Below are 16342 nucleotides of genomic sequence, written 5' to 3'. Positions count from 1 at the left end.
GCCCACCCAACCTGACAGAGCTATAACTTATAGGATCTGCAGAGAAGAATGGGAGAAACTCCCCAAGTATATGTGCCAAGCTTGTAGCGTCATACCCAAGAAGACTCGAGGCTGTAGTCACTGCCATAGGTGCTTCAACAAAGTACTGAGTAAAGGGTCTGAACACTTATGTTAATGTAAAAAAAAATATATATATTATTTATTGTAACTTCACTAAATTTTAGAAAAACCCGTTTTGTCTTTGTCATTATGGGGTACTGTGTGCAGATTGATGAGAAACAACACAATTTAATCCATTTTAGAATAAGGCTGTAACTTAACAAAAAGTTAAGGGGTCTGAATACTTTCCGAAGACACTGTATATCTTGGCATCACTGACAGACTTCACAGTTATGATCATGTTTGCTCCTATCTGATTGATGTGCAGTCAACTAAGGTACACATATAGCTCTAGGAATGAGCTTTTACTGTTCCTGATCCCACCGATATATATGTGGGAGACATAGTGTATGTCCATATGCACAAAGCTCAACTTCAGCCCGGCCTTTGTGATTCCCTCCCAACACAGCTGACTTGAAGTTTACCCAGGAAATCCTTGTCTGGTTAGGGTGCCAAGATTGCCCAGAGAGAGGTTATCTAGCGAACATCTGCTCTTTGTCCTGAGCGTTGGCTTTGATTCTCCTGCAGCGTGTTCAGTCTCATAGTCCAGACATGGAATCAGCATGGAACCCTAAACACATCATGATTAGATAAGAGGCTTTCTCTTTATCACATTCAAGTCATTGCTTTACAGCTTTGCGGTGACTCTCAAGGACATATATGCTGATTATGCAGAACAGTAAATGTGTTCATTAATCTGGTCCAGTATATGGCTTGAAGCATGGAGTCCATGAGTGCATTAATGCAGTCGGTACTGCCTGACATGGAGCCATTCATCTGGAAATACAGAGAATCAAAACTCACTGTTACTTCTTACTAAACCCTAACTCTTTAAAACACTAATAACAGGTTCTAGTGTCCATGACTCAACACATACCATGCAGGGAACCTCTCATACATTTGCAGATGCAGCAATGGAAGAAGTGACCTCTGGCGCAGCGCTGGACACATGGCAGATGAACCTTGGTCCTCTCTGGGGCTGTAATGAGGAAGAGGGCCCATAGCGTGCTGGAGGAATATGAACCACAGGTTAATGTTGACAGAATCAATCAGAGCCTAAGTAGAATTACCTAAGCCTGTCCCGCCCGGGTCCGCAGGTCATCCATTCACGTAATTAGCAAAGTACTATTCATCTACAGAGGGAGAGGGGCTTGGATACAGCTCCCTCAGCGCTCTGAGGCTGGGCCAATTAAATAGCTGGTATTAATACAGCCATGCGTACACACACACACACACACACACACACACACACACACACACACACACACACACACACACACACACACACACACACACACACACACACACACACACACACACACACACACACACACACACACACACACCTCTGGCATTAGAATACAGGGGTGGGCATCCCATCCGTCCCTGTGGATTGGGCGATATTGATCTGGCCTGAAGTAATCCCCTTTAAAACATGAGGGACTCAATAGGGCGGTCACACTGTTAGAGAAATATAACTGATTGGTACTGTTAGGTCAGAGACCTGGGTGCAATTGTTGGACGTGGTAGTAAAAGAACGAGCAGCATACTCAAAAAAGTCTCTTCAATTGAGTGAAAGTGAATGGGAAGACTAGGGGGTAAGGATGGCTTGATTGAAAGAAAGAAAGCTCCCAGCACACAGCACTTTCATAGTGTCACTTGTTTATTTTGTGCCAACGTTTCACCTTCACACCCGTAGCTTGTGGTGGGAGAACGGTCTGTGAGTGTGTTTCTTGTTTGTTTTCTATTTACCCAATATGTATGTCTTATCGTCACCTTGCTCCCAGCCTTGCCACATGTTGTCCACATGTGTTACTAATCCAGCCTGCTGACTGCCTGATGGTTTGGTGTAATGAGCGTGTTTCTTATGATGCAGAGCTGGCCTTAACACTTCAGCAACCCTCCCTCAGAGAATGAGTTCATATCTGAGCGTCCAACATGAAGAAGAAAACAAGCAACCTGTAAGTGATCCCAGGATATGGTCAGGAAGATATTGCAATCAGCGGGCTATGCGGAAAGTCTAAGATCGTCAAGATGTACTGGTAAAAACGCTTGTGGAAATTGTAAAAAGTTGCAAGTTGTCTAGCGATTTACAGTATATCCACATACTGTATCAGTAAATTCATGTCTATTTGATTGATGGTAACACTTATTTACCAGAAATTGTAGGACATTGTTATATGCAGTAAATAGCTATGTACTCCTACTACTTGTTATTGTCATACTTTACAGATGACATTTCAAAAATCCTGGAATGAAAGGAATGGGTCGGTTTAATTGGTCACTTATCTCTTCATTTAGCTGTACTTGCTTGATCAGTGGCTTTCGGTGCAGTTTTTTTTGTTACTAAGCTATTTTTAAATGCCCAGAATAAAATAGCTATAGGGCCATTTTTCTTTCAGTTATCTGAAATATGAGTTTAGGCTAAGGCAATGCCTTTCTAATTCAAAAAGTTGACTGGAATATGTTAAACCTAATCTGAAAAGACTAAACAATGGATAGACAAGAGAACTCACTTCCTGTTCAAAATGCAGACACTAATCAGAAGTAGTACTTCTGCAGAGAAACCTGTCCACCCACCAATAATGCAGTTATTGATTAACATGTCTGAGGCTCAAATCAGTCTCTTTGCTGCTGATTGGTTTGGTCTTAGGGGACCTCCTGATTGAATTGTGGACCCAACATAAATAATGGTCTGCTGGCATAGACCAAAAGAGCTTCTGGAATGAAACTGCTAAGCGGAAATCAAGTGTCACTTTTCTCCTCTTTGGATTAATGCACTCGCTGCAGTTCCTTTTGACACGAGGAGGCGTGCAATCCTACCATAGCCTTCGCCTGTTCAAAAACCATTCATCAACAAAGTAACAACGAGGCTGATAGCAGGTCTTTAAAATGAATTCAACCTAATTGAATTCCAGTGTGCTGATGACAGAATACGTTCAGATCCTGATTTGTGGCTGTGATTGGTCATGCACGCCTGTTGACCCCTGGCCCCAGGAAGCATATAAAACAGCAGGATGTTTGCACAAGGCCAATTCATAAGTGCTGCGAGACACAGTGGCCAATATCCCCTCCCCTCCCCTCCCTTCTCTGTGCTAGCTTGCCAGTCCACTCTAATCAGATAAATTGGTCTTTGTTTCTACCTAATTTATACAGCATGTGGAGGGAGGGACCACAATACACAGGGCCCCCTGCCTGCAGTTACTCATGGAGAATGAAGTCACTAGGTTAAATGGAAATGTATAGCTTTATTGATCATGTGATTTCTAGATAAGGCACTCGTTGGTAAAGGGAAAGCATGGTCACAATGCAATTCCATTTGTTTTGATTAGGGAGTGGGTTACATTTTGTCAAGTTTTGCTGGATGTTAGAGGTTATAAACATTATTCCTGGTGACTGGGGTTCCAGGAATGGTATCTTCTAGTAAACAAAACGTCACTCGGAAGTGGAAAATCAGATCTAAAACATCAGATTTCTGGAAATAGTGAAGCATTTGGCAACACACTTTTGTTCCGAATTGGGTCTTGTTTGCTTTCAAATTCTACACCAGCTCCATAAAACCAATGATTATCCAATACTGCTCCAGATAGCGGACCGTAACAATGCCTGATAATATTGTGCAGATGATTTAGCCGTGGAAACATTGGTCGGGCCTTTGCTGAATCGTGTTTATCTCCCAGGAAGAGAGACATCTGGGTTGGGAAAGACTTAAGGCCACGGCAGATTGAAAATTGAATCCCTGACCTAGGAATAGGGAACATGCTGACCTTCCCCTACACTCTGTGTTCAGGCTTTCTACATCCACAGGTGAGTGGCTTTAGTGGGTATCTGGGGGGCGGTCTGAGGTAACCTTGAGTGGATATAGGGTTGTAGGTCTACATAGCTCCATAGGGATGGATGAAATAGGGCTGGGTACATGGGGCTAGTTAGTTTGAGTTTATTGTGAGTGGTTGCTGGGGTTGCCGGTCCGTGGGGAGGGCCGCGGTCACAGGCTCCACCGTGGGTCTCCCAAGGCAGCATCGGCATGGAAACTAACGTTATGCATCTGTGTTTAATGCCCAGACCGGTAAGGGATATGGCTTGAACCCTGACCTCTAGAGAAATCCAGCCATTCGTCACGCATCGTTGGATCAGGGAGTGGCAGCTCCCAGCACATCTGTTCAGAGGCAGGCAGCATGTGGGGCCACTGGGCCGAGGCTTCTGTGCATCCATAGCAGTCTGTTGGTGTATGGAAATGGATGGCAGTTGGAGTTGTAAGCTCTGGGATAGCCTGACCCTCGTTGATTTATGTTGCCTATCCTAAGAGGTTTACCTTATCTAATGCAGCGTTTTTTCTTGAACTTTGAACTTTCTATGAAACTCAAACTGCTTTGGTTGAGTTGAAAGTCAGGCTAAACTCAACATTTATTTATATATTTTGATTAATTTGCTATCTAGATAGACATTTCAAATAACGTTGAGGTTGTTCATCTGTGGGCCATTCAGGTCTCCATCCGTGTTGAAAGCTATTGTGAATTTGAGTCTTTGGGGAACGTGAGGCGTTTACATGTTCCAAGATGGATGGCACTTACTTTCCCTTGCTCTGAGACTTTGTGTACATTATACCTTATTGTTACCATTGACGTAGCGAGAGGCTTGGACTTCCACATACACAAACTGGGCTTAGACTTTGGGCTGCCAGACAGACCATTGACAGCTATTCTGTGTTGAATGGGTAGAGATGAACGTGGAGGCATATGTAGTGAATCAGGCATTCTCTCTAATTCCTCAGCGGTCAGAAAGGTCATTCCTCTGATTGACACTTGGATTGTGACGGAGACTCAATCGGAGAAGCATGACCATTCCCAGTTGACATTGACATGATCTGCTCAGGGAATGGCCATAGAATACTGATTGGCATCTGCTGATTTGAGCAGAAGGACTATTGAGCGATTCGCCCCCGCCTTGACCCGGTTGAAGAAGGAATGTCCCGTTGAGAATTTGTCTACATTGACACGAGCTGATTAAAATTCCGGCAGAGGATCCCAATGAACAGCTGATGATCCACATGATCCAAGATGACAGTCAAATTACAGGAGTCTAGATGCAGAAGATAAAGCAGAACTAAAAACACCCTAAAGGAACCTTCTGCCTTCACCCCCATGTTAAACTGTCAGCTACAGCCAAGTAGATTATGATGGATCGGTCTGCGTGGAATGTTGTTTTCTAAAGGTTCTCTAGGCTCTGATTGGTTCTCTAGTAACTCATCAGCGTCCGTCTTTAGGGGTGCTCAGTGTCAAAGTAATCAGAGGCATTATCAAAAGCTTTTGACCCACCACCCAAATCATTAGCACATTGCTGATAGGAGAATTTAGCCTACATTGTGGTTAAAGCAACAATCCCCGGAAAGATGGAAAGCTGCTTTTCATACCAGATTTTCAGCTTCCAACTTACCGGGCGTGTCGTCACGAATACGGTTGCTTTCTTTTCGAGGCTTTGGTTATGTGTTTTTAAACTAGTATCCATCTGTAACCTCTCTGAGTAGGAAGAGTTAATAAGTCCTCCGCCTGTCTAAAGGAAGGTCAAACTACGTCCTGTGTGTTCACTTGTTTTCTGTCCCAGTAGAAACTGTCGGCTGGGTCACATGAGTTCCAGACAGGAGTCGCGTTTTGTGCTCCATGTTAGATCCTGGGAACTGATACACTCTGGATTGAAGGAGAGTGTTTTCAGGTGTTATTCCTATTCCAGGAGTATGAGCTCAGCTGGCTGTTCTGATCTGTGGCATTTTACCTCCTTTGGCCACTTGCTTTGATATTGTTTCAATTTTCCACCACAAAGGCAGTAGAACTCTCCATCAGTACTAGAACTCTCCATCAGTACTAGAACTCTCCATCAGTACTAGAACTCTCCATCAGTACTAGAACTCTCCATCAGTACTAGAACTCTCCATCAGTACTAGAACTCTTCATCAGTAGTGCTTGTTGTCTGATGGGAGATGAGGAGAATGAAATGAACACAATATCAGTGATGTAAAATGAGGGATGAAATGTAATCAAATCAGGTAGAAGGCAGAAGTCATTGTAATGAAATTGAATGGTGCGTTATGGGAGGGTAATGACCCATAACCATGTACTTGACAAGCATAGAGGAAGCTATGATAATGGAAGAGAATGAGAAGCACTGTACTATAGCTCTGGTCATGAGGTGAAACCTACTGTGGTGTCTGCCCATCGGTCAGTCTTTTTGTCCCTCAGCCCCATGTCTCTTTCTCTCGTTCCCTCTCTGTGTCTCTCTCTGTGTCTCTCTCTCTCGCTCTCTCATCATTTGAATAACTTATTTAGTAGCTGGTAACATCCGCTGAGTAATGCTACACAGATGTCTGTGGCTTCTCAATGTGAATGGAGCACTTTGAGTAGCTGAAACATGGACAGAAAGAAATAGACTCTTCCATTCACTGTTGAATGAATCATTGGAGGAGGCTATTATTACAGTGTACATGGGACATTGGTCCTTTAAATTTGACCTTTTCCTGATAACTGTTCTCATCATGACTTAAGGTACCATTGTCACCCTCCAAAATCCATGAAATTGAAATGATATGCCATAGATCCCTGGATAGGAAGGTCAGAATTATCTCTGCTAGTAACTGTAACTGTACCCTTTATCACAGACCGTGGCTAGACAAAACTACAGGAAGTGGTATAAATCTTATAACTCAACTCCAATATGCTTTTCCTATTGAAGTTAAGGCCTGAGCTAGAGAGATGTAATTGAGAAGATTAAACCTGCGAGGGAACATATGATATTATTATGCTGTACCCCTTGCTGAGGTGTTTGGCACTGTGACAGACAATATTATTCAGTGGCAGGGGGTGAGGGGTGGGGTTCTCCAAACAGTTCACGCTGCTGTATACCAGACCTGGGTTCACATACTATTTGAAATCTTTCAAATTCTTTTAGTGTTTGTTCTAGCCTGCTTGGAGTGCCAGATGGTCAGGGTTTGCACTATTGTGACTACTCTATTGGCCAGGAAAGCTCATTCAAGCCTAGTGGAAGTATTTACAAAGTATTTCAAGTAGTCTTTGAACCCAGGTGTGGTGTATACATGTCATAAACAACAGGAAGGCCTCATACAGAGCCGGTCTAGACCAGTTGAGATTAAAGTTTACTTGTACAGTGCACCTCAGGGAAGGAAGAGGAGAGTAGTGGGAAGGTGGAGGTAGTATAACAGTTGATTGATCCCATAATCTAACTCTGGCCCTTCCTGTGGGACTTTCTGGGAGCCGGTATGTATGAGACTGTGTTGGCAGAACTAATGGTGAGAAGCAGCGCTATTATTAGACACCTGATGATGTCTGCCTTTCCTCGCGCCCTGGCTGCCTTAGTCTTCATTGGGCGACCTCGAAGGTATGCGATTCATAATAGGATCAGGTGTGGAGATATTATGAACAGTGTTCTGGGTTGAATTTACTTTGTAGGATTCATGTAGTCTGGGGTCAAACAGACGTCAGCCAGAAGCTAGTTTAGAAGTAATCGTTCCTTTTGACACAGACTCGCTTTTATGAGTCTGTCTGGGTATTATGAGTCACTTAGTTAATTGAGTTCCTCCTCTCCTTTCTCTATAGGCTGTTATTTCTGGACCTTCCGTCCAGCCTCCACTGTGAGATGATGTCCTTTAGATATGGAAATGCTCTCGTTTGTAGAAAAATCTCCCTCTGTTTCCCTCAAATGCCATGTCATTCTACATTAGACTGAAGAAGTAGTCTCGGCTGCGCTGATTCCGCCAGAACTACAACTGTACTACAGTAATGGAATTCTTCAACACCGTCTGAGGGGAACGCTTTCAAAGACGAGTGTCTGAGGAGTTCTACCTCAAGCTGTTTCAACACCGACTGTGACTCCGGCTGAATTCCTCTCTCTCTCTCTTTCTCTCTCTCTCTCTTCTCTCTCTCTCTCACTCTCTGCTCTCTCTCTCTCTCTCTCTCTCTCTCTCTCTCTCTCTTCTCTCTCTCTCTCACTCTCTGCTCTCTCTCTCTCTCTCTCTCTCTCTCTCTCTCTCTCTCTCTCTCTCTCTCTCCTCCCCGTCCAGGGTGGCAACAGCTATTGAACCCCCACCAGCTGGTGGGGGTTCAATACCATATCAATGTTGGATACACACTGAGGGAGCAGGACAAGGTCAGCTCTCTGCCTCACATCTTTTATCATCTCCAATTAGTTGTTTATTGGAGCTAATTAGTTAGAGCCTGTAGCTATGATAATGACTTCCCAACTGTACTGTTTCACCAGGCAGTACTCACACAGTAGGAACCAATTGGAGGTTTCATTGGCTCAGTGGGTTAGAGCATGATGCTGGCAACACCAGGGTTGTGGGTTCAATTCCCGCACAGGCCACCGAATACAGCTCTCTTAGTCACTTTTGCCAGAAACATCTGTTAAATGATGCGAAGCTGAAGGCAAATGTCCAAAGAAAAATGAGTGCAGAGAAATCTTGATTTGTGTTTAAGAATAAGACCTAACTTGAAGGGAGGAATATTCCATGCTCAGCCTGATAGATTGTCCATGTAGTCTCAGAGTTTTTGTTGTATTACACTATGAACTCTCTGGTATAGAATCACATACCATGAAAGCAGATGTGTGTGAGGGAACATTTTGGCTTAGTGAAATCACCCGTAACCCTAGCCATCGCTCAATGTATTTAACTTAGGTGTGGCAAACAAAAAACACATGGGCGTGTGCGCGCGGTCTGCTTGTGAAACAAAGACACAGTCATAAGTACAGGTGGACAGTTCAGATTGCCTGATAAATTCTCTAAACTGAAAATGTATTTATCCTCCCAACAAGACATTTTTGGAAAACTCCAAATGAAGCATACCAATGTTTTATCATCTCTGGCCTCTCTACACAGAGCGGACATGTTTTACATGACACCACAGAGAATGCATCCTGTTCTCAGTGTGAGAGAGTTGCAGCTACCTACATCATTTACAGTGTCAGAGAGGGCTGTTATTCGGAAAGGTTTCCCTCCTCTCGTCCTCTATAACAATGTCTCTCATTTCTGTATGTAATGTCATGAAGATAGTTGCAGCCCATCCCTTCTGTCTGAGGCTGACGTGCTCTCAGCTTCATCACAGCCATTAGAGTAATTTACTGCTCCTCCCTACTCTCATCTGTAGAGGGGCTGGATAAAGAGACCCGTCTGCCTCTATTCTCTCTGGGTGAAGAGAAGAGGCTTTACGGCCCTATGAAATGGTCTCTCCCGCTCTGCTGCTCCATATCCTGACAGTTTAATTGGAGAGGCATAAATCAGCCCATCTGTCAGAGAGAGGGGTAATTATTTCCCTGTCTTTACTGCCCTCTCTTCCTCCCTTAAATAGACATGTAGGAGCACACCCACACATAGTAGTAGTAAATACACACACACTCGCTCACACACACTAAATTAATGAATTTGTCTTAATATTGTGTTGCAATGTATTTTTAACAAATGTTCTCTGACTTAGTTTCATAAAACACATTTGGAATGCATTTTTCCAGTTGATTGTATATTGAAAATGTATTGAAACCATAACACATTGGTTTGCACCAAGCTCTCAAACTCTGTGAAAACTCAACCTCAAAGCTTTTAAAATGTAAAAGTGTCAATCCTGCTTGCCTTTACCCATGAACTGACAGGAGTCTTTCAAGTCATTCCAAGAGCAACACAAATGTACCCATTCATGGAAACACAACCTGGGTAGAATGTACAATACCTCACAGCTCTCTGGATTGCACTCTGGAAATATAGCACACATTGGCGTGTGGCTACTATGTGTGGTAACACATCTCATTCATGTATTTAGGTATGTGTCAGGCCTTTGAACAATGTGGTTTTGTTTTGGCACAATTTGCTGGGCAGTAGAGGTACAAACGAGGAGATACCATTACATATCTCATCCTGAGGTTCCTACTCAACTCACTGGTGGAAAATACAAGTAAATGCTCCCTCTTTTCAGGACCCCCTTAATTGTAACCCCCCCAAAGCTGACTCAGCACAACAGGGTTGTGTTCATTAGGCACCAAATTGAATAAAATGTGCTGAAACAAGGAGAGATTACCTAAACTTGTTTAATGAGAAATGTAACTGTTCATATTATGTTGCAAAACATTTGAACATGACCCAGGAACATGACCCAGGACTCCAATGACCCCTTTAAAGTGTGTTTGGTGGGTGTGTTTTGAGGTGACTCTGAAAGTGATATGGTCTCTGCATTGTATTGTTGCATGCTTCTGGTCTGAGAGAGGGCATACCACTCAGATGATAAGCCATATGCTCCCAGAGGCAACCCAACTATAGTGGATCTCTCAGGGATGCACTAACCTACCCTGTGACTTAGAATGTAGGCTTTAGGCTATACCTTAGTAAAGGCAATGGAATAATAAAGTGTGTTTATACAGTTGAATTCGGAAGTTTACATACACTTAGGTTGGAGTCATTAAAACTCGTTTTTCAACCACTCCACACATTTCTTATAAACAAACTATAGTTTTGGAAAGTCGGTTAGGACATCTACTTTGTGCATAACACAAGTCATTTTTCCAACAATTGTCTACAGACAGATTATTTCAGTTATAATTACCTGTATCACAATTCCAATGGGTCAGACGTTTACATACACTAAGTTGACTGTGCCTTTAAACAACTTGGAAAATTCCAGAAAATGATGCCATGGCTTTAAAGCTTCTGATAGGCTAATTTACATCATTTGAGTCAATTGGAGGTGTACCTGTGGATGTATTTCAAGGCCTACCTACAAACTCAGTGCCTCTTTGCTTGACATCATGGGAAAATGAAAAGAAATCAGCCAAGACCTCAGAAAAAAATGTGTAGACTTCCACAAGTCTGGTTTATCCTTGGGAGCAATTTCCAAACACCTGAAGGTACCACGTTCATCTGTACAAACAATAGTACGCAAGTATAAACACCATGGGACCACGCAGCTGTCATACCGCTCAGGAAGGAGACGCGTTCTGTCTCCTAGAGATGAACGTACTTTGGTGCGAAAAGTGCAAATCAATCCCAGAATAACAGCAAGGACATTGTGAAGATGCTGGAGGAAAACAGGTACAAAAGTATCTATATCCACAGTAAAACGAGTCCTATATCGACATAACCTGAAAGGCCGCTCAGCAAGGAAGAAGCCACTGCTCCAAAACCGCCATAAAAAAAGTCCGATTATGGTTTGCAACTGCACAAAGATCGTACTTTTTGGAGAAATGTCCTCCGGTCTGATGAAAGAAAAATATAAATATATTTATGTTTGGAGGAAAAAGGGGGAGTCTTGTAAGCCGAAGAACACCATCCCAACCATGAAGCATGGGGGTGGCAGCATCATGTTATGGGGGTGCTTTGCTGCAAGAGGGACTGGTGCACTTCACAAAATAGATGGCATCATGAGGGTGTATGTAAACTTCCAACTTCAGCTGTGTGTATACATACTGTATATTAGAATGGAGAGCCAGGCTACATAAGAACAAAAGTGGAGGAAATGAATAGTTTAGGAAGATTTGTGTGAATGCCATAGTAACTTCCTTAGGATATCAAATTATCATCAGAATTCATAGAACGTCTCAGCATGAAGAAAATATGTCCCCCGACTAACTCAAAATCTGGGCTGTAACATTTTACAACACTACTATGAAATAATGAATGTGTTGTTTTTGAAACTGTCTCCAGCCCAGTCCATGTTAGTTGTGATTTGTATTATTTGGATACGTTCAACAGGAATAATATTGAATATTGTGTTGCTGTGTAGTGTAGATAGTGAAGAAGGAAGAGTCTGTGTTTTCATTTCATCTACTGCTGAAGGGCAATATGACTGAATGTGTTTGGGTAGTGTCCATAGATAAACTGTCCAGGGCTCTGCTGGACATAACTGATTGGTACTGACTCAGTCTCTATCATATTCTCCTGCTTCTCCTGCTTTCTCCCTGGTTGCCTCTGTCTGTCTGAGGTAGGAGTCCTCTGTTTTCCTGTTTGTGTGATGTAGGAGTCCTCTGTTTGCCTGTGTTTGTGTGAGGTAGGAGTCCTCTGTTTTCCTGTTTGTGTGATGTAGGAGTCCTCTGTTTGCCTGTGTTTGGGTGAGGTAGGAGTCCTCTGTTTAACTGTGTTTGTGTGAGGTAGGAGTCCTCTGTTTTCCTGTTTGTGTGATGTAGGAGTCCTCTGTTTTCCTGTTTGTGTGATGTAGGAGTCCTCTGTTTGCCTGTGTTTGTGTGAGGTAGGAGTCCTCTGTGTGCCTGTGTTTGTGTGAGGTAGGAGTCCTCTGTCTATCTGTGTCTGTGTGAGGTAGGAGACCTCTGTCTGTCTGTGTCTATGTGACGTAGGAGTCCTCTGTCTGTCTGTTTGTGTGAGGTAGGAGTCCTCTGTCTGTCTGTGTGTTTGTGTGAGGTAGGAGTCCTCCGTTTGCCTGTGTTTGTGTGAGGTAGGAGTCCTCTGTTTGCCTGTGTTCTTGAGGTAGGAGTCCTTTGTCTGTGTGAGGTAGGAGTCATCTGTCTGTCTGTGTGTTTGTGAGGTAGGAGTCCTCTGTCTGTCTGTGTTTGTGTGAGGTAGGAGTCCTCTGTCTGTCTGTGTGTTTGTGTGAGGTAGGAGTCCTCTGTCTGTGTCTGTGTGAGGTAGGAGCCCTCTGTCTGTCTGTGTTTGAGTGAGGTAGGAGTCCTCTGTCTATCTGTGTCTGTGTGAGGTAGGAGTCATCTGTCTGTCTGTGTCTATGTGAGGTAGGAGTCCTCTGTCTGCCTGTGTGAGGTAGGAGTCATCTGTCTGTCTGTGTTTGTGTGAGGTAGGAGTCCTCTGTCTGTGTCTGTGTGAGGTAGGAGCCCTCTGTCTGTCTGTGTTTGAGTGAGGTAGGAGTCCTCTGTCTATCTGTGTCTGTGTGAGGTAGGAGTCATCTGTCTGTCTGTGTCTATGTGAGGTAGGAGTCCTCTGTCTGCCTGTGTGAGGTAGGAGTCCTCTGTCTGTCTGTGTTTGTGTGAGGTAGGAGTCCTCTGTCTGTCTGTGTGTTTGTGTGAGGTAGGAGTCCTCTGTCTGTCTGTGTTTGTGCGAGGTAGGAGACCTCTGTCTGTCTGTGTCTATGTGATGTAGGAGTCCTCTGTTTGCCTGTGTTTGTGTGAGGTAGGAGTCCTCTGTGTGCCTGTGTTTGTGTGAGGTAGGAGTCCTCTGTTTGCCTGTGTTTGTGTGAGGTAGGAGTCCTCTGTTTGCCTGTGTTTGTGTGAGGTAGGAGTCCTCTGTTTGCCTGTGTTTGTGTGAGGTAGGAGTCCTCTGTTTTCCTGTTTGTGTGAGGTAGGAGTCCTCTGTTTGCCTGTGTTTGTGTGATGTAGGAGTCCTCTGTTTGCCTGTGTTTGTGTGAGGTAGGAGTCCTCTGTTTTCCTGTTTGTGTGATGTAGGAGTCCTCTGTTTGCCTGTGTTTGTGTGAGGTAGGAGTCCTCTGTTTGCCTGTGTTTGTGTGAGGTAGGAGTCCTCTGTTTGCCTGCGTTTGTGTGAGGTAGGAGTCCTTTGTCTGTGTGAGGTAGGAGTCATCTGTCTGTCTGTGTGTTTGTGAGGTAGGAGTCCTCTGTCTGTCTGTGTCTGTGTGAGGTAGGAGCCCTCTGTCTGTCTGTGTTTGAGTGAGGTAGGAGTCCTCTGTCTATCTGTGTCTGTGTGAGGTAGCAGTCATCTGTCTGTCTGTGTGAGGTAGGAGTCCTCTGTCTGTCTGTGTTTGTGTGAGGTAGGAGTCCTCTGTCTGTCTGTGTGTTTGTGAGGTAGGAGTCCTCTGTCTGTCTGTGTTTGTGTGAGGTAGGAGACCTCTGTCTGTCTGTGTCTATGTGAGGTAGGAGTCCTCTGTCTGCCTGTGTGAGGTAGGAGTCCTCTGTCTGTCTGTTTGTGTGATGTAGGAGTCCTCTGTTTGCCTGTGTTTGTGTGATGTAGGAGTCCTCTGTTTGCCTGTATTTGTGTGATGTAGGAGTCCTCTGTTTGCTTGTGTTTGTGTGATGCAGGAGTCCTTTGTCTGTGTTTGTGTGAGGTAGGAGTCCTCTGTCTGTCTGTGTGTTTGTGAGGTAGGAGTCCTCTGTCTGTCTGTGTTTGTGTGAGGTAGGAGTCCTCTGTCTGTCTGTGTGTTTGTGTGAGGTAGGAGTCCTCTGTCTGTCTGTGTGAGGTAGGAGCCCTCTGTCTGTCCGTGTCTGTGTGAGGTAGGAATCCTCTGTCTCCCTGTGTGAGGTAGGAGTCCTCTGTCTGTCTGTGTTTGTGCGAGGTAGGAGACCTCTGTCTGTCTGTGTCTATGTGAGGTAGGAGTCCTCTGTCTGTCTGTGTTTGTGCGAGGTAGGAGACCTCTGTCTGTCTGTGTCTATGTGAGGTAGGAGTCCTCTGTCTGCCTGTGTGAGGTAGGAGTCCTCTGTCTGTCTATTTGTGTGATGTAGGAGTCCTCTGTTTGCCTGTGTTTGTGTGATGTAGGAGTCCTCTGTTTGCCTGTATTTGTGTGATGTAGGAGTCCTCTGTTTGCTTGTGTTTGTGTGATGCAGGAGTCCTTTGTCTGTGTTTGTGTGAGGTAGGAGTCCTCTGTCTGTCTGTGTGTTTGTGAGGTAGGAGTCCTCTGTCTGTCTGTGTTTGTGTGAGGTAGGAGTCCTCTGTCTGTCTGTGTGTTTGTGTGAGGTAGGAGTCCTCTGTCTGTCTGTGTGAGGTAGGAGCCCTCTGTCTGTCCGTGTCTGTGTGAGGTAGGAATCCTCTGTCTCCTGTGTGAGGTAGGAGTCCTCTGTCTGTCTGTGTTTGTGCGAGGTAGGAGACCTCTGTCTGTCTGTGTCTATGTGAGGTAGGAGTCCTCTGTCTGTCTGTGTTTGTGCGAGGTAGGAGACCTCTGTCTGTCTGTGTCTATGTGAGGTAGGAGTCCTCTGTCTGTCTGTGTTTGTGTGAGGTAGGAGACCTCTCTCTGTCTGTGTCTATGTGAGGTAGGAGTCCTCTGTCTGCCTGTGTGAGGTAGGAGTCCTCTGTCTTTCTGTTTGTGTGAGGTAGGAGTCCTCTGTCTGTCTGTATTTGTGTGAGGTAGGAGTCCTCTGTCTGTCTGTATTTGTGTGATGTAGGAGTCCTCTGTTGTCCTGTTTGTGTGATGTAGGAGTCCTCTGTCTGCCTGTGTGAGGTAGGAGTCCTCTGTCTGTCTGTGTTTGTGTGAGGTAGGAGTCCTCTGTCTGTCTGTGTGTTTGTGTGAGGTAGGAGTCCTCTGTCTGTCTGTGTTTGTGCGAGGTAGGAGACCTCTGTCTGTCTGTGTCTATGTGATGTAGGAGTCCTCTGTTTGCCTGTGTTTGTGTGAGGTAGGAGTCCTCTGTGTGCCTGTGTTTGTGTGAGGTAGGAGTCCTCTGTTTGCCTGTGTTTGTGTGAGGTAGGAGTCCTCTGTTTGCCTGTGTTTGTGTGAGGTAGGAGTCCTCTGTTTGCCTGTGTTTGTGTGAGGTAGGAGTCCTCTGTTTGCCTGTGTTTGTGTGAGGTAGGAGTCCTCTGTTTGCCTGTGTTTGTGTGAGGTAGGAGTCCTCTGTTTGCCTGCGTTTGTGTGAGGTAGGAGTCCTTTGTCTGTGTGAGGTAGGAGTCATCTGTCTGTCTGTGTGTTTGTGAGGTAGGAGTCCTCTGTCTGTCTGTGTCTGTGTGAGGTAGGAGCCCTCTGTCTGTCTGTGTTTGAGTGAGGTAGGAGTCCTCTGTCTATCTGTGTCTGTGTGAGGTAGCAGTCATCTGTCTGTCTGTGTGAGGTAGGAGTCCTCTGTCTGTCTGTGTTTGTGTGAGGTAGGAGTCCTCTGTCTGTCTGTGTGTTTGTGAGGTAGGAGTCCTCTGTCTGTCTGTGTTTGTGTGAGGTAGGAGACCTCTGTCTGTCTGTGTCTATGTGAGGTAGGAGTCCTCTGTCTGCCTGTGTGAGGTAGGAGTCCTCTGTCTGTCTGTTTGTGTGATGTAGGAGTCCTCTGTTTGCCTGTGTTTGTGTGATGTAGGAGTCCTCTGTTTGCCTGTATTTGTGTGATGTAGGAGTCCTCTGTTTGCTTGTGTTTGTGTGATGCAGGAGTCCTTTGTCTGTGTTTGTGTGAGGTAGGAGTCCTCTGTCTGTCTGTGTGTTTGTGAGGTAGGAGTCCTCTGTCTGTCTGTGTTTGTGTGAGGTAGGAGTCCTCTGTCTGTCTGTGTGTTTGTGTGAGGTAGGAGTCCTCTGTCTGTCTGTGTGAGGTAGGAGCC

Source organism: Oncorhynchus nerka, linkage group LG23 (assembly GCF_034236695.1).
Source record: "Oncorhynchus nerka isolate Pitt River linkage group LG23, Oner_Uvic_2.0, whole genome shotgun sequence".
Taxonomy (NCBI): domain Eukaryota; kingdom Metazoa; phylum Chordata; class Actinopteri; order Salmoniformes; family Salmonidae; genus Oncorhynchus; species Oncorhynchus nerka.
This window is presented reverse-complemented; position numbering follows the sequence as displayed.